The sequence below is a fragment of the Mus caroli genome, unplaced genomic scaffold (genome assembly GCF_978045245.1).
Source record: "Mus caroli unplaced genomic scaffold, Mus_caroli_1 scaffold_12, whole genome shotgun sequence".
Lineage (NCBI taxonomy): Eukaryota > Metazoa > Chordata > Mammalia > Rodentia > Muridae > Mus > Mus caroli.
In genome coordinates, this window is record NW_028227267.1 from 96,803,568 (window position 1) to 96,831,359 (window position 27,792).

Below are 27,792 nucleotides of genomic sequence, written 5' to 3' on the forward strand. Positions count from 1 at the left end.
AAGTAAGGACAGTGGCAGAAATAGTCGTTTAGAATTCATCAATATCAACCAGCAATCTTTCCCGTGATTTTCTACATTATTGGATAAACTAAGTGTTGGATGGGTGCGAGGGTCAAACTGTTCAGTATCCATGCATCTGGTGTGTGGCTAACAAACTTCTTTCTGGCTTTATTTTAAAAGTGAAGGTAAATTTAAAAGAAAGAAAGAAAACAAATAAAAAAGAAAAACAAAAAGGGAAAGACAAAACCAAGACAAAAACAAAACAAAACCTTACTCTGTAGAGATGGCTTGGTGCTTACGAGCACTTGCTACTCTTTGTGGAGGACCCAAGTTCGGTCCCCAACACTTAAGGTGTGTAGATCAAAGCAGCTGTACCATGAGCTCCAGAAGGATATGGTGCCCCTGGCCTCCTTGGGACACCTGCACACACGTATGCACACTCCCCACGTCTCTGTGTATCTTTTAAAGGGGTGATAATAAATCTTTAGAGAAAATTTTAAAGCCTTATCACATAATGATGTAGAACTCACTTGCCTGGTTTCTAAGACTGTTCTATATTGTCATCAGACAAAGGACAGCAAAGGATGTATTAACCTTCTAATACAAACATGAGGAAGTAGAAAGGTCATGGAAAGAATTTTAGATTTGTTCTCAACCAAAATGGCACTGCCTGGAGCCAGAAATATAAAATGTGTGTGTGTTTGTGTGTGTGTGTGTGTGTGTTTGTGTTTGTGTGTGTGCATGTATGTGTGTGTATATGTGTGTGTATTTGTGTGTATGTGTGTATGTATGTGTGTGTGTATGTGTGTGTGTATGTATGTGTGTGTATGTGTGTGTGTATGTGTGTGTATCTGTGTCTGTTTAAAGTCTTACTTGTTCTTTTCTTTTTTAGATTTATTTATTAATTATATTTAAGTACACTGTAGCTGTGTTCAGAAACACCAGAAGAGGGCATCAGATCTCATTACCAATGGTTGTGAGCTTTGAACATGTGGTTGCTGGGATTTGAACTCAGAACCTCTGGAAGAGCAGTCAGTGCTCTTAACCACTGAGCCATCTTGACAGCCCCAAAATGTGTGAAAAGGGCAGAACAAGCAGGGGAAAGTACAGCTGTGTCTGCCAGAACTTAAAAAACCAGAGAAATCTCTGGGTCACGTCCCTCCTCTTCCCTCTCCTCTCTCCCCTTTCTCCTCTGAATTTCCACACATGACCATCCAGCTTCTATTAACATTCAAAGACTTTACACCATGGACTACAGAAATAACCTTGGCTATAACAAAAAGGGATATTTTCCACAAATAAAGCGTCAGTTTGGATTACCTTCCAGGGTCCAGACAGGATGTTTCTCTACACTGCCAGGTCCTTTTCTCTCCATCACAGCTCAACCTTCTATTAGGTTCTCAACCTTTAAACATTACAGTTTAGCACATTTAAGCACTTCAGGACTGACTGTCCACTTGTTGTTAGGTCTCCTGGAAGTCCTTTTATGTCTGTTCAAACTGAGACAGAGAAACACATTTTGGATGTGTTTATAGACATCTGACGACTCAGGGCATTTTTACTCTCTGCTCAAAGGTAATTTAGTTGTTCTGTTTCAGGCAAATTGAATTCTGGTGCTGTTACAGCAAGCCCATTTGGAATTCAGCTTTCGAGACAGAGGTTTATAAATGACGGTTCACTTCTTGTGGCTCTGCATTTTCTGGTACTGATGAAAAGAAATCAAGTAATAAAGATTTATATACATATTCCATTCAGTTACCATAGTTTTAACAGCTGAAGAGGGAACCTGACAGGCAGGTTTTGTGCATGTAAATCTGAGAAACTGTATAATAGGTCCCAGTTTGTACTTTAAGTATTAAAGTTTCTACCATGTAAGCTGAGTTTTTATTATTTAAATTTATTTCTGTTTCATCTGTCACAGTGAATATCCTGGAAACTAAAAATATTAGAAGCTTAATCTAAATATTTCTGGAGAGAAATGCAAATCTAAGTGGTATATTTTAGAGCTATTTTGACTTAAAGGAATGCTTGATAAAAAACTAGGATCCTTGTTGCTAAGTGACAAGTGACACCTACTGCTTCTCCTCTGAACTCCTGAGCATCAGAGCACAGTGCCACACACTACCAAAAACGACAAGTAGATTTCCAAGGGAAAAGTGCTGTTCTTTATAGAGAAGCAAATTAGTGTTCTAGCATTGTTAAGCCCCAGTCACAGGTGACCAGCCAATCCCCCCTGTGAAGAGGGATGTCTTCAAAATAGGAACAAACAGGACTTGAACTCCCTGTTGAGTATATGTGCTAACACTCAAAAAGAAATAAAGTCAGGGGAACAGGGGGATATATTTTCTAATTACCCAGCTATTTTATAATATTCTGTCTTTTACACACACACACACACACACACACACACACACACACACACACACACGTGCACATACATATGCACCAAGTTCCACCCCTTCTCTTGCTCATTGCCCAATCCAATTGCAATATAGAACTTGTAAGAACTCTATTAGATATAGAGTTTCAGACTCTCACAGGTATCCTCTGTGTGAGAAAAGCATTGTGGCATCATGGGAAGGGTCCAAGTATGACAACAGAGCAGAGCACATCATTATAAAATATTTCTGAGGAATGTGATGAGTTGGTTACCATTTATATGCCCCCCTTTTCTTATTTTTAAACTGATATCATAGGCTTACTTCCCAACCCCCTACTCCCTGCAACACACAGTGCATTTCAGTTTAGTTTATTGTAAACTGAAAAACAGCATGTCTGAAAATTGTAGAGAAGACAGAATTGTTCATATTTAATATTCTATAAATGCAAGTTGTAACTTTATTGCCAATATTTACTTTCAAGTACACAAAGACCGTCTCCACTTGAACTTTCCCGGGAACTAGTGGCTGGGCTATCTTACAGAAAGTTCACAAAGTGACTTTCAACCATGACTATTGTTGTTTCTTAAAAACCAACCCTGGGGATGCTGAAGAAGAAGGCTGCCACCCTACACACTTATGTGGTGTTCATAATTCAATCACTAGGGCCATTCAGACATTCAATAGCTAATAGTATTAGGAGAAATGGGATTCAAAGGTCATTAATAACCCATATTCAATAATAATCCCCTTGGAATTGTAATTGAATATCTATTGATCAAGAAGTCTCTGTTTGTGAACTCCCTTTTGCTATTTCCAGTTTTATTTCCCAAAAATTATGCTTGCACATAAGAAGACCTTGCCATTTAAAAAAAAATGGTGAAACTAAAACAGAAAGACAAGCACATTTTAAGAAGTGGGGTGCCTCTGAGAAGGCAGCTGGAACAGTTGTGAGAAGCAAGACTGACTTGTGAAGGACCACTTTCAAAAGGCATAGCTGATGCCAGAGCACGGGGACACAGAGTCTGCAGTTGCCATTATTCCTAACATCCCGTCTACAGCAGTACATGTCTACAGCACTACATCATTCCATGAGCCCAGAGAACAAACAGACCCCTAAAAGAAAGTAACCATAGCCAATGAATTAAGCACTTTCTTTGACATATACTGTGCTCAATATAACGGTCTGAAAAGTAATTGAGGCCATGCTTATGTTCAAGGATAATTGCCATTTTATCAGTGAACTGCACAGTCCAAACTCTGATTGGTGTTGCAACGGCCTGACAGGATGATTATATTTGGTCCTTGTGTGTCTAATTCATGTGCTGTAGGTTGTGACAAAATGAAAGCATGTGGCACTTGTCCTGGCATATAAGAACATGAGTGCTACCACATGTGTTAATACATTTTGCCCCACCCCTGCCGCCAAACTGAACAATACGAATCATTGGCCACACACAGGCCTGAACTAAAGGGTTGAGGATACTAGCACCCCTCTCTTAATCCCCCACCTCTATAGATAAAATGCAGAATATAGTAAAACCCTTGGAGTCTGCAGGAGACTGGTGGAGGTAAAGAAAGAATAGGGCTCCCAGCCATGACTGCTATCTCTACAATACTTTCCAACACATATATCATTAAAATATGGTTGTAAGATTTTGCTATCACTGAAAAGCAAAATTATGAAAGCTAATTAAAAGAGTCATAAACACATAATTCACGCCTATTACAAAATGCTGAGTTCTGAAGAAATACAGCATGAGGTTTACATACTAATCCACTACAGTAGGTGGTGTCAGAACACAGCTACAAATAGCAGGTGAAGACCCAAATTTTTATATACCAAGCATCTATGGCATACAAAGTAAGTAAGCCCCCTTACTCAGTATGCAGCATGTGAACTTGGCCTTCCCATTGACTGGGGCCTCATAAGCTCTATCTGCAACACTAAATGCATAGGAAACAGTTTGCTGACAGAATAAATGAATCCAGCCCATCACAATGGCTGATTGAAATATGTGGCTCTTATCCACTTTTCAATTCATTCACGTGAAATTAAACAAATATTTATCAAGTTGTGGGGAAACATCCCATCAAATTGAAAGACCTGAGTAGAAAAACAAAAGGCACATGCTTAATTACAGTTGACAGGTAAATGAAGTTGGCATTCTTAAATTATTTCACAAGAATCAGAAATTATCAGATGCAGCATTTCTTTTAAATGTGGGTATATTTAACCTCTGAACCCAAGAAGGTCTGAACAAAGCTGATTTTTAAGGACCAAGTTTGTAAATGGATGTAAAGGCAGAATAACATGTTTGAGTACGATTTGGACACAGCAATACAGAAATGGAAGGATTTTGTGTTTGCTGTGATTTTTCTCTTGGGATTCTCATGCCTTAGGGGCTGAACATATCACTCCAGTGTGTGCAAATAGACACCATCATCTCTGTCCTATGTAGCTGATAATCTTGTCCTCAATAGAAAGCTATCACAATAGAAACAGCCAATTAATACTTCTAAATGATGAGCAAATTAATACACTGTCAGATGCACTGCTTCAGTCTGTTCTTCTCTTGTGGCAACACATACCACAAAATCAAAACATATTTGTTGGGAAGGTGAAATGATTTAGTAAAGTTTATTCTTGTTTACAAGGACCCAAAAAGGACCTCCCTACAAGCTGAAAAGTACTAAAATTAGAGCGTGCACTCAAATATGTCCTCGCAGCTTACACAGAGCAGAGATAAATGGCACTCTAACGGCCATCTCAATTGGATGGGAAATGCACTGCTATTCATTCATCCATGAATCACCTATAGGGTAGGAATAGATAGGCCTAGTTTCCTTTCTTTGTGATAAAATACCCTAACAAAGAACACCTTAGGGTTGACAGGGTTTAACAAACTTACAGAGTACCCAGTTACAGCCCATCAGGGTAGAGAGTCTAGGCAGAAGCTCAAAGCCAGTCATATAACCTCCACAGAAAAATAAATGCATGTTTGGTGCTTGCTTGCTCCTTTAAATTCAGAAATCTCTGCCTAGGGAATGGTGCCACTCATAGTAGACTGGGTGACCCATACCAATAAACACTCTATGTTCCATCCAAGGGTCAATTTGATCAAGACAGTCTTCAATTATTATGCTAATTCCAGGAAATTCTAGGCTTTGCCAAGCTAATAGTTAAAACTAGCCACCACGAGAATATAGGAAATTAAGAACGACATGTTCCACTACCTAGCTTGAAGAAGCTTATTATCAATGAAGGTGAGCCAAATACAGAAAAGTGAAAGTTATTATATTTACCATTTTGAATGACTGTCATATGTTAATATGGATTAGATTGATTCACATGTGTCCTTTAATTTAATGCTGCATAAAACATACCTATTCTGTTGAATTAAAATGTATATCTGTATTGTACAGGGGAAATAACTGATCCTTTTCAATATTCAGCTATATCAAAATGCCATACTTAATGATGTCATGGGAACTCCAGAGAAAGAACAGAATATGAGAAGGAAAAGAAACTAGAAAGGCTTCAGAGAGAAAGACCATCAAAGGCAAAGGGTGTACAGATGGCACTTAAGGACAAGGGCAAAGGCTAGGTAGTAGTAGATTTGGTCTGATTTTAAGAACACACACACACACACACACACAAACACACAATAATTAATTCACAAAGAATATATAGACACACATACAAATGATTAATCTATGAATGAATGTTTATAGTTAGTGTTTATCCTAACCCATCAAAAAAGAAACTCTAATACAGGAAGAATTTGTTTCAAACAAATAAAAAATAAATCTGGTCTGACCCCTGCTGTATTGAGTATCTTATTTTCTTATATTGAATTTATGTAGAATATGCTAAATATATCAAAATCCTGATAAACAATGACTTAATTTTTTATTGTTAGGTTACATATGACTCTTAATATTTCTACCATCTCTGATCATCAGATAAAAATCTTCCATTTTACAGTTCGAATACAAATCAATTAAAATATGTCCTCAGACAGTGCACAAGCTTATGTAAGGGCCAAGCATTGTTGACAAACTCTGATCTGAGATAAAAATCCAAAGATGTAGAAGTTATTGAAGTTTATCTTAAAACTTTTCTAGGCTATAATAAAGTGATTTTGAAAAGTAAGGGTCAGGCAGGGAATGTCAAAAGCATCTGTAAAAGCGATCTCAAATATTGCACAAAAAGACTCCCGCAGACCTAGAGAGGATGTGTTTCCATTTCCCCATCATCTGGGGCGTTGTGTATGGAGCTTATAGATGCTGTGGAAGCTGGGATAAGGCAGGCACAGAGAGACAAGCCTCCCAGGCTCTCACTCATTTGGGCAAACTGGAAAGCTTGATCCCAGGTAGAGATTGAAGCAGTGATGAGTGTGTTAGGAAATGGGACAATAAGGTGGAAATCATCATTGGCTTTAAGATACAAAAACATTACTTCTAGGTTTTTTGATTTGTTTTGTTTTGTTTTTTTTAAACCCAGCTACATAAATAGAGCCTGTAACTCTTAAGTTTCAAATAACTACAGGAATGCAAAGTTTTTGCTGGGATATGGGTTTGTTTTGCCTGTGTCTGCCCATACCGCAGTGTCAGAAGCCGCAGATGTTCTTTTATAGCAACAGAAAACTAAGACAAATTCCCACAGCATAGATATGATAAAGTCTTAAGGACATATAAATTGTTGTGCAGATGTCATCAAATTATCAATATGTAACAAACATTGTGTTGATTTGACAAGGAAAATATGCAATGCCCAAACACAAGCCCCAAAGCCTATTTAAACATAAATAAAACTGAAGCCCTAAAGCCCAAGATTAGACTTACAGATAGGTATCATGTAGGTTATTCTCTACCGTAATCTTTAAGAAATTATCACAACTGAAACAACCTGCTGAGAAATTTCCCCTTTTAAGTACAGGATCAAAGAAAAAACACACTGGGTCTTCCAAGGATTCTTTAAATACAGCTAAACACAATATCTGGAAACACTAGACAGGAAAGCTCTTAGTTGCAGAACTCAATTCCAATTGTTCGAAGAAGAAATGTCCCCAAATCTGGGCACCAGAAGCAAGAGCAAAAGGAGTGTCCAGCATCACCATTTGGTGGGCATCCACCAGGTGCCAGAACATTCTACACATTCAGCGTCAAATTAACTCCCATTATTATTTGCAATGTGCAAGGAGGTAGAATTAATATTCTCAGTTTATAGATGTGGAAGCATAGAGAAGGAACTGTAATAAACGACAGGACCTAACAATTGTCAAGTCCCGAATTGTCTCGAGACAATTCTGATACATACATTTAGAATAACATCTTTATAGGACACACAACAATAAGACATCTTTATTTATGAAAAATATCCAATCTCAATATTTTATGTGCTTTCCTTTCAATAAGCCTGAAGAAAATATTCCTGAGTGAAATAATTTTAGTAAAAACAATTTCCAGTAAAAACAAAATCACATTGAAAACATGAGATCCTTTGAATTTCATTCAATAATAGGTAAAGCTAACAACTTGAAAGCTACTTATGTAATAAGGAGTTAAGGCTTTCCTTAAGTCAGTGGATATATATTTACAGATTTTTCTGAGATTTTAGAATCTTTTGTGTAAAATCCGACGCCAAAAAACAAGTTTTATGAATTTAATGAAAATCTCCTTCCTTCTGCCTAGCATCAGAGGCATTTGCAAATATCCAGACAAACACCCAAATGGCATTTAACTTTTAATATCACACAAAAACCAAAAACAACCCACAAGCAAACAAACAAAGCAAAGCAAAACCAGCAACAGCAAAAGGCTGTCTTTATACAAAGGGCTAAAACGATGTTTCAAAGAAGTATCTCTGCCGTGTGTATGAGTCCACTAGCATGGACAGTGAATTTTAAGGACATCCTTTCAAAAGGTAACTCATAATAATTATTGCAATATGCTTCCCTCAGCTTAGAGTATAATAGACAACTATATGATGTTCAGTCCTTTATGGATTAAAGAATCACGTGATTCTAAATTTTAACTGTCTCAGTAAAATAATTAATGAGCACACATGTCATAAGAAAAGCTAAGTAGAAAGAGCTCATGCTTTTCAAGAGTCAACATACAAAATGAAATTTTTAAAATTAATAGAGAAAAAAATCAAAGGAACTATAAAATCCTTATTGGGATACATTCAATAACTCCTGCACATAGTACAGCCCCTTGCCTATCACTGGAATTCAAAATACCTCGAGGAGTACTTGAAGTGCTGGTGTGACGGCTGTGCTTTGGGAAAGTACTGTGACATCAGGAAATGGTAAGGACCAGGTATATGAGGTGTCATATAACTATGTCTTCATAGAAGCTGGACACGAAGGAGAAAACCCACTACATTTCAAGAAAACCAAATAGATAACAATCGGCCAGATAACAATTGGGAGTAGGACTGTTGTCACAGGGTTACTATCGCTATGATGAAATCCCATGACAAAAAAAAAAAAAAAAAACTTGGGAAGGAAAGGGTTTGTTCAGCTTATGCTTTCCCATCACAGCTCATCATCAAAGGAAGTCAGGACAGAAACTGAAGCAGGGAAAGCCACCTGGAAGCAGCAGCTGATGCAGAGCCATGGAGGGGCGCTGCTTACTGGCTGTTCCCTATGGCTTGCTGAGCCTATCCTTGTATAGAACCCATGATCACCATTCCAGGGTGATCAATTGTCATTACAATTGCCCACAATTGGCAAGGCTTCTCCCACCAATCACTGATTAAGACGATTTAAAATGCCACTTGAGATGTCATGTTTGGTATCCCTGGGGGGCCTGCACTTTTCTGAAGGGAAATGGAGGAGGAGTGGATCTAGGGGAGAGGGAAAGTGGCGGGGAGGGGTAGATTGGGATAAGAGGGAGAGGAAACTGCAGTCTTTATGTCGTATATGAGAGAGGAATAAATAAAGAAGGAAGGACAGACAGATGGACATGTCACCCAAGTTCCTTAAGTCTACTGCTATCCACTTCACCCACAGGACTCTCTATGGCTGCAGAGTCAGTGACACTGCATATGCCATCACCAGGAACTTCTCCACCCCATGTTAGTGACTGCTAAGACGCTTACCTCCACTTGCCAGCTATCTCCATTATCTTCTGAAGACTTTCCCTCTCTACTAAGTGATGTCTTTAAAGTCACTCCGTTACTCTGTTTCATCCCTTTGGAAGCTCAGCCAGCAGAGTTTAAGATGACAACCCCTGGATAGCTCCCTAAGGGACTTACCTAAACTACACACAACTCTTCTCATATTCAGAGACCAAGGATCAGTCTACCATACCGTCATGGCCTTATCAGTCTTGGAGCTGTGATAGACTTTGCAACAAGACTGGTCCCTAGAGTTTCTTACCTAGTGCTGGGGACGGTGGCACTTGCACAACAGATCATGACTTTTTCATGGAGGAAACTCCTTTTCCAAGATCCCCATTTCAATTTGTGACACCACCAACATCCAATGGATACGACATCCTGACACCTCAACTTGAACGGTTTTTCAGCACCATGTAATGAAAAAATCTCAGGGCACATTACTTCAAAAGCCTCTTGTGGTTTCCTTCTGCTGTGGCCCCTCCCCCAGCTCCTTTCCACACAGGGTCCTTTAGCAATCTGGACAATTGTCAGCCTCTCTACTTGAGTTGATTCTCACCAATGCACGTGAGAAACAACGCTGAGATTTAAAATAGTTCCCAGTGTTCCATTCCGTCAAGGACTTTGTCATTACCATTCATATCCAGCTCACTTCAACTCTTTTAAGCATTCACAGAAATTTCGAAATTTTCTCTCCTTCCACTGGGAGAGGTATCATCTCTGCCTCCTGTCAAAGTATCTGACATTATCTCCTCCTCACCAAGCTAAAAAAAACACCACTAAAAAAGGGGGGAGGGGGAGGAAGTCAAGCTACGCATGGTGGCTCATGTCCTGTAATTCCAGTTCTTAGGAGGAAGCTAGAGCAAGCAGATAAAAAAACTGAAGATCAACCTGCTGTATCTTTCTTTGAGTTCAAGACAAGTCTGGGTTCTATTTAGGAGAGAACCTCTCAAAAACCAGCCACGCAAACAATCAAGAAACAAACAAAACAATCCACCTTGAAGAACAGAAACGGAGTGGGTTTTTAAACTTATCAGCAGAGGTGCAGTGAATAGCAGAGCCTTGTACAGCCAGCACACTGGCCAGCATGCCGCACTCAGTCCCATCATGTTTGATGATGATATAATGAAAGCTTTCCCCAAGGACATTAAAGGAAACAAAGACAAAAATAATTATTGTCATTATACCAATTCGGCTCATGCGGAAGGTCTACCCAGTGTTGTAAAGCATAAGTCATAAAATAGATTAGAGAAAAATGAATTCACCACTCTTAGAAAACAGAGCAAACATTATTATGTAGTCAAAAGCATGCAGACTCTAAAGTAATACTAGAGTTAACATATACATTTAGCAATGTCATTAAATGCAAAATAAAAATAAAAGAAAACCTCAATGTTCCAGACAATAAAAACAATTTTACAAATTTAAAAGCCTAGAAAAGTAGAACTAAAGAATTAAATTAAAAAAAATCAAACCTAATGAAAAAAATGTTTAAAACATCTATACCAAGAAACCAAAACACTTGTTGAGAGAAATTAAATACATGTTACAACATGTTTAAGACTGAAAATTCTGGACTAAAATGCAAATTCTCTTCAGGTTGATTCGCAGATCCATATAAACCCAACTAAAAATCCCAGAAGGGTGGAGGAGGGACGGAAGTGTGTGTTGGAAAAACGTTTTCAATCTTAAAATAGAAAGAGGGGAAACTGAGAATAGCCATGCTTTCTTCCAGAAAAAGAAGAAAGTCAGAGGGCCACTAGAGAAGAAAATTCACAAGCACACTGGAGCAGAAAAGAGAACCTGTTAGGAGTCAGGAGAGGTGGCTCAGTGGGTAAGGTCCTTAATGGATATGAATGAAGACAGGACTGTGGCCAACATCCCCACCATGGAATGGGAGGCAGATCTGGAAGCCTGTGGACCAGCCTGGTGTACAAAGCTGCCAGGAGACCATATCGGAGAAGGTGAGAAGTGAAGACTGCTATGCCTTCCACTCTCATGCCTTGGCGTCTCTGAGTGGAAATCCACACGTGAACACACATCAAAATACACACAACTGTAGATACACACAAGCACATATACAATACAGTAGACAACTGCACACATTTTAGCTCTATGTTGCACATATATATATATATATATATGAAAATATATATATACATATATATAGTATATATGTGTATAGTATATATATGTATTTATATATTTATATATCTATTATCTTAATATATAATTAAAATATATTATAATGTACAACTTGTACATGAATAATTAAGGAGGAATGTATAAATATATTTAAATATAATTTTCATATTATATACTTATATTTATATATTTATACTTAATATATGTTAATACATTCACATATAATATATTCACAAATATTTAAATAAATATATAATTTACATAATTAATATTTGAATAAGTATATATTTTACATATTAAATATAACACATATATAATTTCAGACAAAATAAGAAGTTTTCCTGAAAGATAATTTAGACAAAATAATAATTTTAATTAAATTTCCCAAATTATAGAATGTTGTCTAGAACCAGGAGTCACTCCAAAGCTATATACTCTGCCCCAGTCCAATAAAGCTTACCATTACAACAGCAACCTAGGACAAGTATTTACCAATAAGGAGCTTAAGAGCCACAGTTAATCACAAAAGAGGAAGCACCCCAAAAGCTATCATCCATTCCAGCTCTTTCCAAACACCCTTTTCACTCTATGGCGGCCATGAAAGCAGACAAGTCTGGGCTTTTCTTTCAACTATACGATATTGCCATATACATAGTTGACTAGTAAAGCGGATGTTAATTAATGTTAGTTAAGCCGTAAGAAATACGGCTCTTCCTCCTTAGTCATTCATGGATAAGTGGTCAAGTTAAACTATCTGGGTCTCAACTTCTTATGAAATAAAGGGGTATGAGGCCTTCTCTCCTTCTTCCATTGCAAAGTATGGACTCTGGTGTCACATTCTTTTTAAATGCACAAATCGATAAGGAACATGCAATGAGTTGAAATAAATTAACATTGGTCAGCAGAGTATTTAAATTCTAATTCTAATGGATGAATTCATGAAATTTAACACATTCTCAGTAGCTCCCAACCAGCTCTGGAAAGAAATATCATGTGTAAGCATTGAGTCAACAGACAACTACCATGTCTCCTTACCTTTCCCATATTGGCACTGTGAGCACATAAAAATGGGGGCCATGGAGGGAAATGCCATCCTTATGTCCCAGAAAAGCCTGAGAATACAACAGTGGATGAACTATCCTGTAAAGTGGTGCAGGAGACACCAGTGGTCTTGGGGAATTCAGATGGCAGGGATTCCTTTCCTACCCAGTTCAATAAAGTGCACCATTATTGCAGAGTTTATTTCCAACTGTAAATAATTCCATTCCCTACCGTTTTTACCACAGCCACTTGAAGCAGCTCAAGACATGTATGTCACGTTGTCCTGTGTGATTTAAAGCAGTTTATTGTTTACAATAGTGTCTCAGCAGTAAAAAAACGCAATCCATAAATCAGGCCCTTGCCAGGCAGCATGGTGAGTGCTTTATGCGAATTATCTTAGGTAATCCTCCTGGTAACCTTGTGAAGAAGGGATATTAACCTCCACTTCACGGGTGAAGGAATAGAATTTGACAGCTCTCAAACCTCAGAGCACACATTCCAAGTTGCTTGTTTTCTGTCTGATCCCAAAGTGCATTCTCTCTTCCCGCGACCCACCCTGCTTCTCACTGGCAGCTGAAGGCTCTGAGCCTCATCAGTGTGGTGTGTCTGATGGTTTGGGCACTGGCCGGGCCAGGTGAGAAAAGAGAATGCAACTAAAGAAACAAATGAAAGCCTGCACTTTTATCTTCAGAAGTTATATGCTTCTGAAGAACTGGACCATTGATGATTGATGAGCGAGTGAGAGTGAGTGAGTGAGCGAGTGAGTGAGTGATTGACAGTCCTGGCTACTAAACCCAGAGCCTTGTGCACTACTGCAAGCACTCTCCCTGTCAGCCACACCCAGATCCCAACTAGATGTCACTGATGTATACAGGACTGTTAGCATGAATAACAAATGAATATACTATAATATATAACATTCTGATAGCATGAATAACACATGAATACAGTTACAGGTGTGGCAGATCTCAGTGGTGGCTACAGGGCCCTCAAATGATGGAGGTCCTTGCCTGAACCAAGGACTAGACCTTGACCCCTGCAGAGGAGCCCGTTCTGAGCACCAGGAACCAGCTAGATCTAATTTTGTTTCTGTCTGTGCAGCATGTCTCTGCATACTGAGCAAAGGGTATATGAAAGTGTATGGGTGATGTAGTGTTCATTGTTTGCAATGGTGCTCTCCGCAGAACATTACTGTAGAACTCCCAAGGAAATGCCAACACCTCCATATGTAAACTCCCCAAGAGCACGGATTCACACAGTACTGAAGAGCGATGCCTTGGTTTTTCAGAGCAGAGCTTATCAGAGGTTATTACATTTGCTCACACTTTGTTGGTCTCTGGGTATTGAGTCAGCTCTGGCCTTCTTACGGGCTGAATTAAACATCCCTTCTGTCTACTGCCAAGTTCCGTGTCCCTAGTCACAGTCCATGTCAATTTTAATTGTTCCCCATCCACAAAGTGAATAAATTAATACGTGCTTCATAGTGAGGCTGCCATGTCTGGAGAATGGAAGCACGGATACTTGCCAGACGCGTTTGGTAAAGCTCTTCTCACTTATTTGGTCTTTAAAACATGGAACTAAGAATACTACTAGGCCACAGGCACTGCCAAACACATAAGATCAGAAAAGAAAATCAACCAAGCCTGTCCCCTGCTTAAACCGTGCTCACTGTAGAAAGGAAAATGATCATGCTATGTCTAGAAACTGTGGACTAACTCGTCCCACTCCCACAGAGAAAGAGAAGTCACAGAAGATTGGCTCACATGTTTTCACATCCAAGTGGTAGAAATCAATTAAACACACAAGGGTAAAGGTCCCTCTGGAAAGCCACCCACCAGGGCACCTGCTCATGAAGAGTTTGAGTTTATTTTAACTAATTTAAAGTATCCCAGAATTAGCCTTGATTTTGCGTGACTTCTGCACTCTGTTTCATGGCCTCCTGGAGATAATCATTTGGTTTCCTTAACAAGCGAATCAAGCCTTGATTACTTTCACTATAAACTTCAATCTTTCCTTCACTGAATCAGACACTTCAATTCCTTCCTTCCCTTTCCACTTAAATCCAGTCTCCATTTTTTTTTTAAATTGCCATATTTCAGAGAGTACATCAGCAGATTTTGTTCAAATGCTAGAAATGTCTGAATCACAGCACTGGAAAATTTGATGAGAGCCGTAAAGACGGGTTGATTTACTACCAGTGGCTACTTCGGTAGCCAAGGAGTCCAACAGAGCACTGGTAATGTGTCCAGATCCATGACATTGCTCTGCAAGAATTCCAATTTCAAGAATCTTGTACAAAATATAATTGTAGGTGTTTTATTTCTGCTAATAACATGTAGAAACTGTAATCTGTCTGTGCTAGAATAAATGTACTATGGCACTGAGATGCGATTCCATTTTGTTTTGTGTTTTTAATGAGGCAATTAGAGACTTATTTAACCTGTTTGACTTACATTTTTATTGGACAATTTTGATCAAGGACCCACATTGAAACTCACTGTACCACATATTAGGAATCTCCCCAGCCTCCTCTTGTAGTTTGTGTAGTAGCCCTTACTGATAAGTCTGCTCTGTCCACTGACATCTCAAAAGGCATGTTTTCTTGTGTAATCTAGCATTTAATGTATCTGGATATAAACATATCATAACATGTACTGTTAGTTTAATGCAGTCTTCTGCCCCCTTGGAGAGCTATAATTATACAGAATGTATTGGATGCTTGCTGGTACCTGATTTTTATCTCACTAGATTATCAATCATTAGTTCTTCGAAAACTCTTACAAAGTGGTCTCAGAAGTGGTACATGTGTCTTCCAAATCAGGCTCATTCATGCACAGCCATGCCTGGACAGAAGTGTCAAGGACTTTCCATAATCCTCATAGCCTATTAAAACCAAACGAGTCCCAGAGGGCCCAAAATAGAACCCAGCATCCAGTCCTGGGTTCACTGTTAAATCCTGGGGCATAGCTGTGCTACAATTGATAAAATAAAATGAAGCCAATTCTGCATCGCACAGCCACTTCAGTGCTAATGGGAAATGCACTGGGCAGTGTACATCATTAACCTGAATACAGCCAGGAATATTACATTACAGATCTGTTCAGAAACCCCAGCCAGACAATTCTCCTAATTCCAAAATGTCAAACATGTTTATTCCCTCTATCAACTTCTCCATATTACTCAATATTTCTCCTTTGACTGTCCTTGAATGTTCTTCTAAGGAAACAAAGTGATTGACACAGTACGTAATGCTCATAATGCATAAAAGGAGGAAGAGACTATATTGTGTGCTTAAGGAATTTCACATCCCACACCACATCGCAATATTCATTAGTCATCCTATGTTCTCCATAGAGAACATGTAACCACTGCCGTCAAACATACAAGCTCTTACAAGTAGCCTCCCTAACTCGAATAGGACACTTTAGAAGCAGGTGGCTGTTTCTCGACAACCCTTAGCAAACCAGATAAATAGAGCTGTGCCCAGAAGTAAGCAACTTACTCATGTGTCCAAATCTATGAAGTCACAACAAGAACTGACACAATAAAGCACATTCAAACTTACTTTCCATGACTGCCAGAAAGGCCTTTCAAATGTCACTGGTCCCCAGGCCCAAGAGCAGGCCAAGTGAGCAAGACCACTCACTGGCTGCTCTTCCAGAGGAAACAAAGTCAATCCACAACACAAAATGATAGCTCACAACCGCCTATAACTGATTTTTAGGAGATCGGATGCCTTTTTATGACCTCAGCAGGCAATAGGCACGCACATGCTTTGCACACAAACACACAGGCAAAATAATGCTACAGATAAAAAATAAAATAAATCTGAAAAAAAATGTTTTTTTCTTAAATCTGGATTGTTCTCTGTGGCTCCTCTTTAAAATGATTCTCAGGAGCCTCGCATCTGGGACTCCCTTGGGTCCTGAGCTAGGCATGAGTTGACTTGATGACTAGCCCAATGCTCTCCCCTTTGTCACATCGTTTCCAATTGCCGAAGGAAGCCAGCAGTCTATACCCCTGTAATGAACCCACAGTAGACTAATTTGAATGCTGTAGCTGATTGACTTAGGAAGCTATGAATCTAAGTGTGACAGGAGGTAGAAAGTGTCATCAAATGAGGAGAGGGACTCAAGAGAGGACAGAGCAGGCAAGGATGAGGAATGTCCCTTGGAAGAGGCCAGGCCACTGCACCTGACGACCTCTGCTTCAGAGTTACATCAAAACCAAATGAAGACTCTATTCCCATTTATGAAATCGCCACTTTTTATTATAAACAGTCATGCATACAGAACACGCCATAGGTTACACATCAGCAGCTTCATTACATGGACTGTATGCTCCTGACCTTCGGATTCAAAACATCATTGAGGACAAAGAAACCTTACACTCTAAACTCCAGATTTACCTGCCTTGTGCATTATTGCCTCTGTGCACGAGCAACATAAATTCGTACAACAAAACCTGGTGTTTCTTCCTGAAGCACCAGTTGTCTCTCTCGATTCTTTTGAGGACTCATTGAAATCAATAATATATCATCGAGGAAACCTTGAAATCACCTGATTTAAAACAGAACAGGAGATGCAGATTGTTTCCAACCACATGACTGAAATAATTTTCTTTTTCTAAGAAAAAGTCTTAAGATGTAGGTTGCAGAGGAGACAAGAACTTCTTAAATTAGTGTTAGTCCTAAAAACTAAATAAATAATTGTCAAGGCTTCTTCCGCATGTAGAGTTCTTGTCAGCTCTGGACCGTTTGGGTGACTATTCAAGTGTTACTTATACTTTCAGAATGTTCTAGAAGGGCATGGAACAAGATATCCTAGCAGCTCAGCATGCCCTCACAGTGGAAGGAAGACACAGCACAAACACAGCCAGAGATTTCTCCAGTTCCTCCTCATGAAGAGTTTTCTCTGAGTGTCCTGTGTTTGTTTACTGGCAATGAATAAAACATTAAAATTGCCATTTAGAATATAAAGTACCTTAGTTGTTGCAATGGGTAAAGTTATTCCTCCCTTTAATGTAAGCTACCAAGGCTGTTATTTATAGAATAAAACCCATTATCACTACTCAAATATTGAACAAGAATAGTTTGCATTCAAAGATAAAATTGCCACAGGGGACTATTGATACAGGAAATGTGGCTGGAGAGATATGGGATGCATATTAAAATTTATATAGCAGAGAGGGGAAATGTAGTTAACAGGTATGTTTAATATTCAGGCAGCATTGACTGCAATTGTGAAAAGTTATATTTGCTGACATTTCAATTATAACCTTCTATTTTCAGTGCCTTTAGTTCAATCCAGAACTTTCCTTAAAGGTCCAAAATTATGTGCCTTGCAAGGTCTCGGTGTCTAAATTATTTGTTGTTGTTGTTGTTGTTGTTGTTGTTGTTGTTGTTGTTGTTGCTGTTTGTCCGACTGAAACTCCCAGGGAAAAAAGGTAAAGAAAGACAAGTGTCCATCTGCTCCTCCCTTAGAGCAGCAAATTCTGAGGGAGAATGGGAAGGGATAAGACAGCTTTCTCAAGTAAAGTCAGGGGATTGAGTTGTTGTTGCTATAGAAATGGACAATGGGAGAATCAAAAACCATGATTCTGAGCCCAAAGTCTGACCATAACTTTGATGGTTAATTATCTTTATATTTTAATTGGATAGAAGTGTTTAGATATGATAAATATATGTTGTATAAAGAGGGTAGAAAAATATTCTTAGCATTGCTTGCAAGATTTCACAACTTGTCTAGAACTATGCTGAGGTCAATATATCTAACTTAATGCTATTATAACTCTCAATACATTCTGCATGTGCAATTCTTTGTGAGGTATATGAAGTCCCCATATTTAAATTCACAGCATAAAGCTACTAGAAGCCTTATTGAAATTTCCTGACTACTTTAAAACCCAGTCTGAGAAATCTAGCTCTGCCAGTGAGCTATGCCCTCAACCTTGGTCTTTTCTTTCCTTGTTTTGTTTGAGACAGGATCTTACTATTCATCCCAGCTTGCCTGGAACTCATTGTGTAGTCCAGGGCTTACCTCAACTTACAGTGATCCTCCTGCCTCTGCCTTCTGAAGGTTGAAATGAGAGATATTCATCATCACACCCACACCCAGTTTATATGCAAATCTTGAATCATTTCTATTAACATTTATCCTTTGGAATCTTTACATTTCCTCCGAGAGTAAACTTGACACAGGAAAACCTCACTGTTGGTATCTGTGTTTTCCTGGCAGGTGTGATCCATGCTCAGAGCTATCATAACACATACCACAAACTAAGAACTCAGGGAGCTTCGAGTCAAAATTCAAAGTGTCAGAGGGGCTGTAATCACTCGTAAAGCAATGGGAAATCTGTCCCACGCCCTTCTCTCCATTTCTGCTCTTGCTGTCAGTGGTGTTCTGCAACTTGTGAACACGTCACTCCAGCCTCTGCCGCATCACATGATATCTTCCCTGTGAATCAGTGAGAATACAGCCATGTTGGATTTCAAGCCCATATTCCATCATAGCCTTATCTTAACTCACTACACTGGAGACAACCCTGCATTCCTCAGCCAGTTCTCACTCAAAACTCTAAAACAGACATGAGTTATGTGGGATTCCTTCTGAAGCAAGTGGAGCCGGAAAGGTGGAGACAGCCACCACTGGCATTCAGAAGCAAACCTGTTGATTCTGAATGGGCAGCACTGGGCAGGTTTCCACAGACCTCATGGGAAAAGAAAGGAGTATGCGAAGCAGGGCTAACATCCCAAAGGTTCCCAGGATAGCTCATGACCATTAATGTACTAAGTTCCTCTTCCAGCCCTCAGACTCTGATATACAAAGAAAGGTAGAGCCTGCAAGCCCAAACTTCTATTGTCAGACCTATGGCAAGATCCTGAAAGATACAGAGATTCAAATAGAATCTCAAACGTTTCCCTATATGTAGGTAACATATAAAACCAACACATAATGGGAGCATCAATTTGGAATTCCAGACTCACATCCCAACGTGTAACCAGGACAACACTCAAGGTACCACAGTTCTGCAGCTTGGCTCCCCCCTCAGGGGATCAGGTCTGTACGCTTGCAGTACACAGTACATACAGTTAGTGAAAAACTTCTGTTTCCAGTCATCAAGAAGAACTGATCAGGATACAGGTCTTTGTGTTATATACTCACACATTTATTTCTGATAGACAGCAAGCCAGCTACCAAATCCTAATTCATGAAAGCATTGGATGCGAAACATTTTTTATCAAATTCGATAAATCCACGGGCACATGTTACATGAGTTCTGCTGACTGGTTTCATCTTTTCTGGTATCGATAATCCTAAGTAACTATAAATACCAACACACTACTGGTATATAAACAATATTTTTAGGAGGACAAGCGAAATCATCTGGTTGAGTCAAAATTGGTTCTGATAAATGCAGATATACCCAGGAAAGTTAGCCTGGCTAAAACATATGACAAGAAAATCCTCGTCATCAGATTAATTTTTGATTAATTTTTATTAGTTCTTCCAGTTTCAAAAAGAGTTCAGATGTTTGAGACTCCAGAAAATCATACTTCCTACCTCTCTGACACTTCTCAGCCTTTAATAACCCACTGTTTGTTCTAACCACGTTGACTTCTAAACATAAATAAATCTCTCCTTATAACATAGATCAAAATATTTCTTCTATTTACGAAGTTGACACTTTCTTTGATCTCTTGCAAACCCATTCAGGTAACAATTTATATATAATAGAGTTGAAAGTAAACAGACTCCTCTGGGAATTTAAAACACCTCAGAAGCTAGGAACCACTGCAAATATGCCACAAACAGAAGGGAGCTCTAGCTCTCTTGCCTGCCTTTGCCTCGCTGTTTGACAGCAATGTTTTAAAGCCAGGTGAGGAAATAAATCCTCCAATTTGGCTCTGATCCTTGGAAAGAAGCTTAAAGCAGTTTAATCAGAGGGTAAGATTAATGCATACTGCTAAAAAAAACTCCAGAGGTCGCAAAGGAAGTGCTTTTATGCAAATGGCATTCCTTCTTAATTACTTCTATTTTCCAAGAAAGGGGCTTCTTCTCTAATCTACTCAGATGAAGGGTTCAAATGCTCCCTCCAATGCTGATCTCCTACCACAGCTTTAAGGTCATTTGGAATATACTTCATTGTGCTAAAAATTACTAATGCAGGTTGCCAAGTTCTCACATGTTGGATGCGTGGGATTTTTCAGAGTTATTTTTTTTAAATCAATAAATGCTCCAACTAGATGCAAAGTTTTTGTCACTTTGTGGCCACAGAGCTGCTCAGTGCATAATCTCCATTTAGTTACATATGCCAGGCATAAAAGGACTCATAGGAATCCAGACTAATCCAGGTTATTAACCCAAACGGAGGGATTGGGACTGGACTGGGACCAGGGATGGATGGATGGACAGATAGACAGACAGATAGATGATAGAAAATAATTGGACTTCATCAATTTATAAGTACTTGATTCACCAGATGACATGGTCCAGTGCCTTCCGTTACAGATAAATTATGACCATAGGTATATAGAAAAGACATCTATTTTCCAAAGACATTACAATTATCATTGTACACTCATTGGTAGAAGACCCATAATTGGGCTGAAAATACTATTTGGCGAAATGCAATAGTATTTCCTTAAATAATTTAATGTTGCTAAGATCCTACTAATAAAACAGTTGAGATTTTAATGCTTGCAACCCAGAAAGTTGGTTATTTTTGACAACCATAATTTGGTCAGTTTAGTATCCACAATTATCAATTTTCTAACAGTTCACTGGGAATGAGTGTCCTTGGATTGCAAACAAATTTTATGAGGGAAAATAAAATGGCTTTCCATTATGACCTCAAGGGGGCAGGAGAAAGTTCTGGGGAAGAGAGAGAAAAATAAACTTGTAGAATCTAGCATTATCCTGACTACTAAAATATGCATATCACCAATACAGAAGGTTTAAGAGCTTGGTGGAGAGGTGAGGACCTGTCATTTTCAGTCTCTAAATAGCGAAGGTTCTGCAGCCACCTCGTTCTCAACTCCAGGATTCTCTAAGAATCTGTCCTAAAGATCCCTTAAGCCTTGAGTCACATTAAAAAATAAAAAAGACCAAAAGTTGCCTTTCACTGGACACTGAAAATGTTCAAATTGTAAATTCCAACAAGTGTTCTATCATAATTAAAAAACAAAAATGCAAAGATAGTTAGAAGGACCTCTCTCAGGGAGAAAGAGCATCCTTCTTTGTAATTTGTGCAAGTGTGTGCATATTTGCTAGTTGGGTACAGCTATGTAAAACATAAACATTTAACTACATTCCGCTTTTGGAATGCCAAAACCAAGCCTTACTCATCTTGAAGTTTCACAAATTAGAAATCTTTCCACTCTGAAAAGCAAGACCTCTTAAATTTTGTTAGAAAAAAAAATGTAACAACAACGACAACAACAAACCACAACCAAACAGGAACCAGAATGTAATTCTTTAGTAATGCCCCTCTCAGTGGTGTGTACGCAGGTCACCCTGAGCACTGGTTTTCATTCTGTCTCCTGAGCTCTAGAATGGGGTTATAGCAATTCTACTGTTTTCAAGCTTCCTTCCTCAGCACAACATCTGGCTCAAGGAATCAAAACATCCCAGGCTTCCACCTATGTACCAGTTGGTCAGCCATTGCCCCAGTGCATCGTGTGCCCCATGCTGGTTTGCTGGAGCTTTCCTGTGTGAAAAGTCAGGGGCTAGCTCAGATTTTGTAACAGTAAGGAGTGCGCCCATAAGCATCACACTGTGGGGAGGGAAGTTTCCCGTTGGGACCACAGCACCAGCAGGGCAGGAAGAACCCAGGAGAAACAGGTTATTGTTCTTAAAAGTAAGAGGAGACCTGGAATAGAAAAAGAACACAGAGAAACGATGCAGGGTTAACATAGCAAAAGCACAGTCAATCATACAATGAATAGCATATCAGTACACCTAATGAGAACAGCTTGTCCCACAGCTTACAAAAGACTGCAGGCAGACAACCAAGAACTCAGAATTCCCTACCACGTGTCTGCCTTCTCTTGAGCTCTCACAGGGCCCTCGGATCAACTATATACACATCTCCTTTTCCATCTTCTAATGTTGTGTCTCAAAGATATGCCCCTAGCTGCATGCCTGCTTACTAAACAGCCCCACAGTTTGTCTCAGAGGGAGAAGACAGGTATGGGTTACATATATAATTGCCTTTAAAATGTCCTACAAATGAGGTAAAGGGGAGGTAAGACTTTGAGTGAAAGACTGTGTAATTGGTTTTATAAAACCTAAGTTAGCACTGGGAGTATGGTTTAGTGGGTAGAATATGCTCACAGCCCCAGCACCCATTATAAAGCAAGGCATGTTGCTTTCCAGTAAGCTCTTCCAATTCTTGCATCAGTGAGTTGGAGACCACTGGGTTGAAGAAGTTCCCTGTCTTTCAGCCTAGACCATACCCAGCATGCTAAACACTCAGTGTGAGACCCTGTCTCAAAGTATTAAGAGGAGCGCAATAAAGAAAGACACTAGACACACTGACATTTGGCATCTCTGTCTACCAGAATGCACACACACACACACACTCATAAGCATGTGTACATGCACACACACTCATAAATGTGCACATTCACACAGCACATGAACAAACAGACAAAAAAAAACCTTAAGAAACAGATTTCAGTAAAGCTATTTTTAGGTGCTAATAAAAAATTAAACAGTGGGTTCTGATATTTCCTTGGAGAATTGGGTTTCAAATAGTGTGAGATTGAAATAAATATCATGTTAAAGGAAGGATGATTGTACGTAAAATGTGGAAATACATTTTTAAAGGTTTTTGACTCTTTAATTTTTACTTCAAAGACTTCAGCATTGCAGAATGCACTTTTAATAGTGAGCATATAAGGGGGAACTGAGTCACTGCCCATGGGGAGAGCTTGTTTAGCATATGCAGAACCCTGAATGGAGTCCTCAACACCAGAAAATAAGTCAGTTGGCTGCATTAATAAGCTTTTCTCTAAGGCAATTCTAATACATAGCTATTTCAATTCTATTAATAGCTCAAGACTATTCTAAGACATGGCATCTACTTGCTTCAGCCCTATACTGCTATACTATTATCTGAAGGCTATTTCTCTCTCGTGTTTTCTAGTTAAGATCTATTTTAGTATTTATGTGTAAGGGTGTGTGTGTGTGTGTGTATGCTTGCCACATGTATGAAGAGGTACCCGTGCAGAGGTATCTGAGACCATCAGATCCCCTGAAACAGAAGTTACAGGTTCTTGTGAGCTGCCTGACATAGGTGCTGGGAATGGAATTTGGGTCCTCTGCAAGAACAGCAATCCATCAAGTGCTGAGCCATCTCCCAGCCTCCTTTCTTCTCTTTTAAAGATATATATATATATATATATATATATATATATATATATATATTTGATGAAGCATTGCACCATTAAGTACTACTGTAACCACTGTGACAAAGTGACAAAAAGACCCTTCCTCATCCAGCATTATTAGGGATCAGAAGAATCTTGAAAGGATAAAGGCTAAATAAATAAATAAATAAATGAGTTGATAATCCTTGATTCCATAATTACATTCATGAATTAATTCTACAACAAACAGAGAAACAGACAGAGCTCACCGATGGACCCACCATCGCTGAAACAAAAAACAAAAAACGGTAGGTAATCCATTTTAAAAATATGTGTGCTTTATTTACGTGTTTTAAAACAGCAGTGTACTATTATCATGTAACTATAATGAACTCATTGAGGAAAAATGAAGAAATATGATCATCCTGTGGTCATAAGTGAAAATTCTATACATCTAAAGAAGGATAAGGCACAGGCAAGCATCTTCTACCAGACTGAGGCCTGATAGCTTGCATTGATGTCATAATTTCATAATGTGTTAGAATGTGTAGATACATTATATATATACATATATGTGTATATATATCTACATATATATATACACACACATATGTGTATATATACACATATATATATACACATATATGTGTGTGTACATATCACTATATATACACACATACATATATATATATATATATATATACAAACATATACGTACATATACACACACATACACACACATATACTCACACACACACACACACACACACACACACATTCTCTAATACTCTAAAACAATATAGATTCCAAATAGCCATATTGCTTGAAAACTTGTAGTAATGAGTACGGTCAGCGCTAGAGCCTATGTTCATACAGTTTTTCTGAGCAGCTTTCTAAGTCCTTCATAGTCCCAACTTATATCACTTTCTCAGTTTATATTAGCAAGAGGGAAAAAAAAGAAAGCACTTTCATTGTTTTAAAAAAGGGAACATCACGTTGCATGACTAATTACAAAGCTTCAGAGAAATAACCAGCAGTAACCCATCACATATTAAAGCGGCTCGCCATTATCACTAATATGCCTAGCAATCAACATTCATAAAGTACAAGCTTCCAAGACGCTGCCTCATGCTTTGCACAGATCGCATTTCCATAGTCCCCAGTGCAACATGGAGAACAGGTTCTTTAAAACGGCAGCTTATCAATGAGGACATGGAAAACCAGGCAAGAATCATATATAGCCAAAGTTACATGGCAGACATTTGACTGACAGTCGGTGACTCAGGTAATACTAGCACTTTAAGAAAACCCGGCTCCTATGCAGAAAAGCTACTCCAAATACCACTGTGTCCTTAAAGGAAATATTTCTACCATCCCAGCATTTGTATTACATTGCTTTATGGAATCACGGGATTTTCTTTTTCCGTTATCTTTATCTGTCCTCAAACAGAAAGAATTTGAAACAATATGTATGTGAATGGATACATCGTTTCTCTTTTCTAGACTCAATGTCACTCATAACTGGCTGGGCCATCTCAGGAACCCAACATCACTCTTTATTTTGTTTTTGTTTTGTTTTTTCGAGACAGGGTTTCTCTGTGTAACCCTGGGTGTCCTGGAACTCACATTGTAGACCAGGCTGGCCTCTATCTCAGAAATCCACCTGCCTTTGCCTCCCAAGTGCTGGGATTAAAGGTGTGCATCACCACTGCCCAGCTCCCAACATCATTCTTAATCTTCATTAGGTACACTGGGTTACTTTGTGATTTCTGGTTTCCTGTTCTGAGATCACCGATCCTTCAGTGTTATTTCTGGACCGCAGTTAAGTACAGCCTCAGAGTGAAGTTCAATGGAACTGAGGGAAGGGAGACGTCAGGAAGGGTAGGTACTGCCTGCCCAGAGAGAAGCCAAGTCAGCTGCTCTAAGTTACTTAAGATTGTGTGTGTTTTTTTTTCACCTGTGACTTTTAATTTATTCCAAAAAAATTCCACAGTAAGATGACTCGGAACATGTTTTAAAATGTACGCGATGGCCATCTGTAATACATTATCTAAGTGTACTGATGGCCGAACATATGAATCAAAATGCTCATAAGAAACTTGGACACATAGGCTAGAAACAGTCACAGCTGGGGCCAGGGGGACAGGAAACATGCTATTTTAACCAGTACAGAGACAGGTCACCACAAGGAAGAAGAGATGACAAGGAAAGAGAGAAAGGAAAATGATCAGAAAATGAATTCAGAAATACTCAGAGAAGAGAACCTAGAGCAGCAATAAACAGATGGATTCCCTCCTCCCTTTGCCTCTCCATCATCCAGACAGAATACATTGGCAAGACTTGTACAAGAAAGGAAGTCTCTAACACCCTTCCTTAAGGTGGGGTTTAACTAAGTTCTTAAGTGCAGAGGTAAGGAAAATGATGCCTGTGGAGCTCTAACTGATAGAGGTAAAACAAAACCTTGCTCCAACCGTTTGCTACCCTTCCAAAGAACTAAGTTTCTAGAGACAGACAATCCTAATCCATTTTTAATATTCGGGTCACTCAGAACAGCAGTTCTCAACCTGTGGGTCACCAACCACCCTTTGCAGTTTGAATAGTCCTTTCACAGAGGATCACCTAAGGCCATCAGAAGACACAGGTATTTTAACAGCAGCAAAATTAGTTACAAGGTGGCAGCAAAAATAATTATATGGTTGGGGTCATCACAACAAAAGGAACTGTATTAAAGGGCCACAGCATTAGGAAGGTTGAAAACTATTGTTCTAGAAGCCTATAGCAGCTTGTAAGAATAGCTTTACATGTGGAAGTCACCAAGACAGTCCTGCCATGTCTCAGTCTCTTGAGGGTAACATTTAAGCTAATATTAACAGGAGCTTCACCAGACTCACTTAGAACTCAATGACTCACATAGGTACAGGCATTCTAAACATCACTTCCAGTGAGAAATGTTCATGTGAGAGGTAATGGTCTTCAAGTAATGTCACAAGCATGGAATCCAGGCAGAAATGAGAATTCAAATTGGAATCTCAGGAACAGCATCAAATATTGTTGCAGGCTTCTTTCTTTATAATCTCTTTATTTTATTTTCTCATCAAACTTGTCTGTCTGTGGGAAGACGTGCCTTGGTGCCTATGTGGGGAGAAAGGACAACTCTCAAGCGCCTGTCCCTATTCCAACCTCTGGACCTCTAGACCTGAACTCCAGCTGTTATTCTTGGAAGCCAGAGCCTTGCTCACCAAGTCATTTCCTTGGTACTAAAGTAGGATTTATACTTAAAATATCTAAGACATCCTGTATTTTAAAAATAACTCTGTATCAATTATGTCCAGAGTACTATGTATTAGCCTGGAATTATAAAAATTAATCACACTAGACCAGGTGGGCCATAGATGGCATCCAAGGGTTTGCAGCTCTATACAGCAAGCTTGTCCAACTGTGCCCACCTTTGTGTATTTTCAACCCTCTTTCCCATTTTCTGAATAATATTGTTCTTAAATAATTCTCCTCTATTAATACTATTGTTTTTATGTGGTTTCCCAGTTACTACTGTTATTTATACCTCCATGTTTTGGATTGCTCCATAGATTAGATTTTCACTTCAATACATACATTTTATCTTCTGCTTCATTCTAAGCCACTGGTTGTATTTAACAACATGCTGAACACTGAATATCACAAATATTATACACATCATTTACAAGCAAGTGATCTCATGTACAAAGAAC

At 38.9% G+C, this 27,792-nt stretch overlaps 1 protein-coding gene across 7 annotated transcripts in view; it reads right to left on the reverse strand.

The window, feature by feature from the left end:
- Positions 1 to 27,792, reverse strand: part of Klf12 (KLF transcription factor 12) — a 415,415-nt gene that overhangs the window by 294,911 nt on the left and 92,712 nt on the right. Inside the window, exon 1 of one of the 7 annotated variants that reach the window (XM_085828810.1) lies at positions 26,975 to 27,298. The exons of 4 other annotated variants lie outside the window; for them this stretch is intronic. The gene's annotated coding sequence lies outside the window, so the exon portion shown is untranslated. Of the gene's footprint in view, positions 1 to 1,320; positions 1,792 to 26,974; positions 27,299 to 27,792 lie in introns of those variants that run through there. 2 more of the 7 variants (XM_029469156.2, XM_029469152.2) reach the window with 2 other exon arrangements.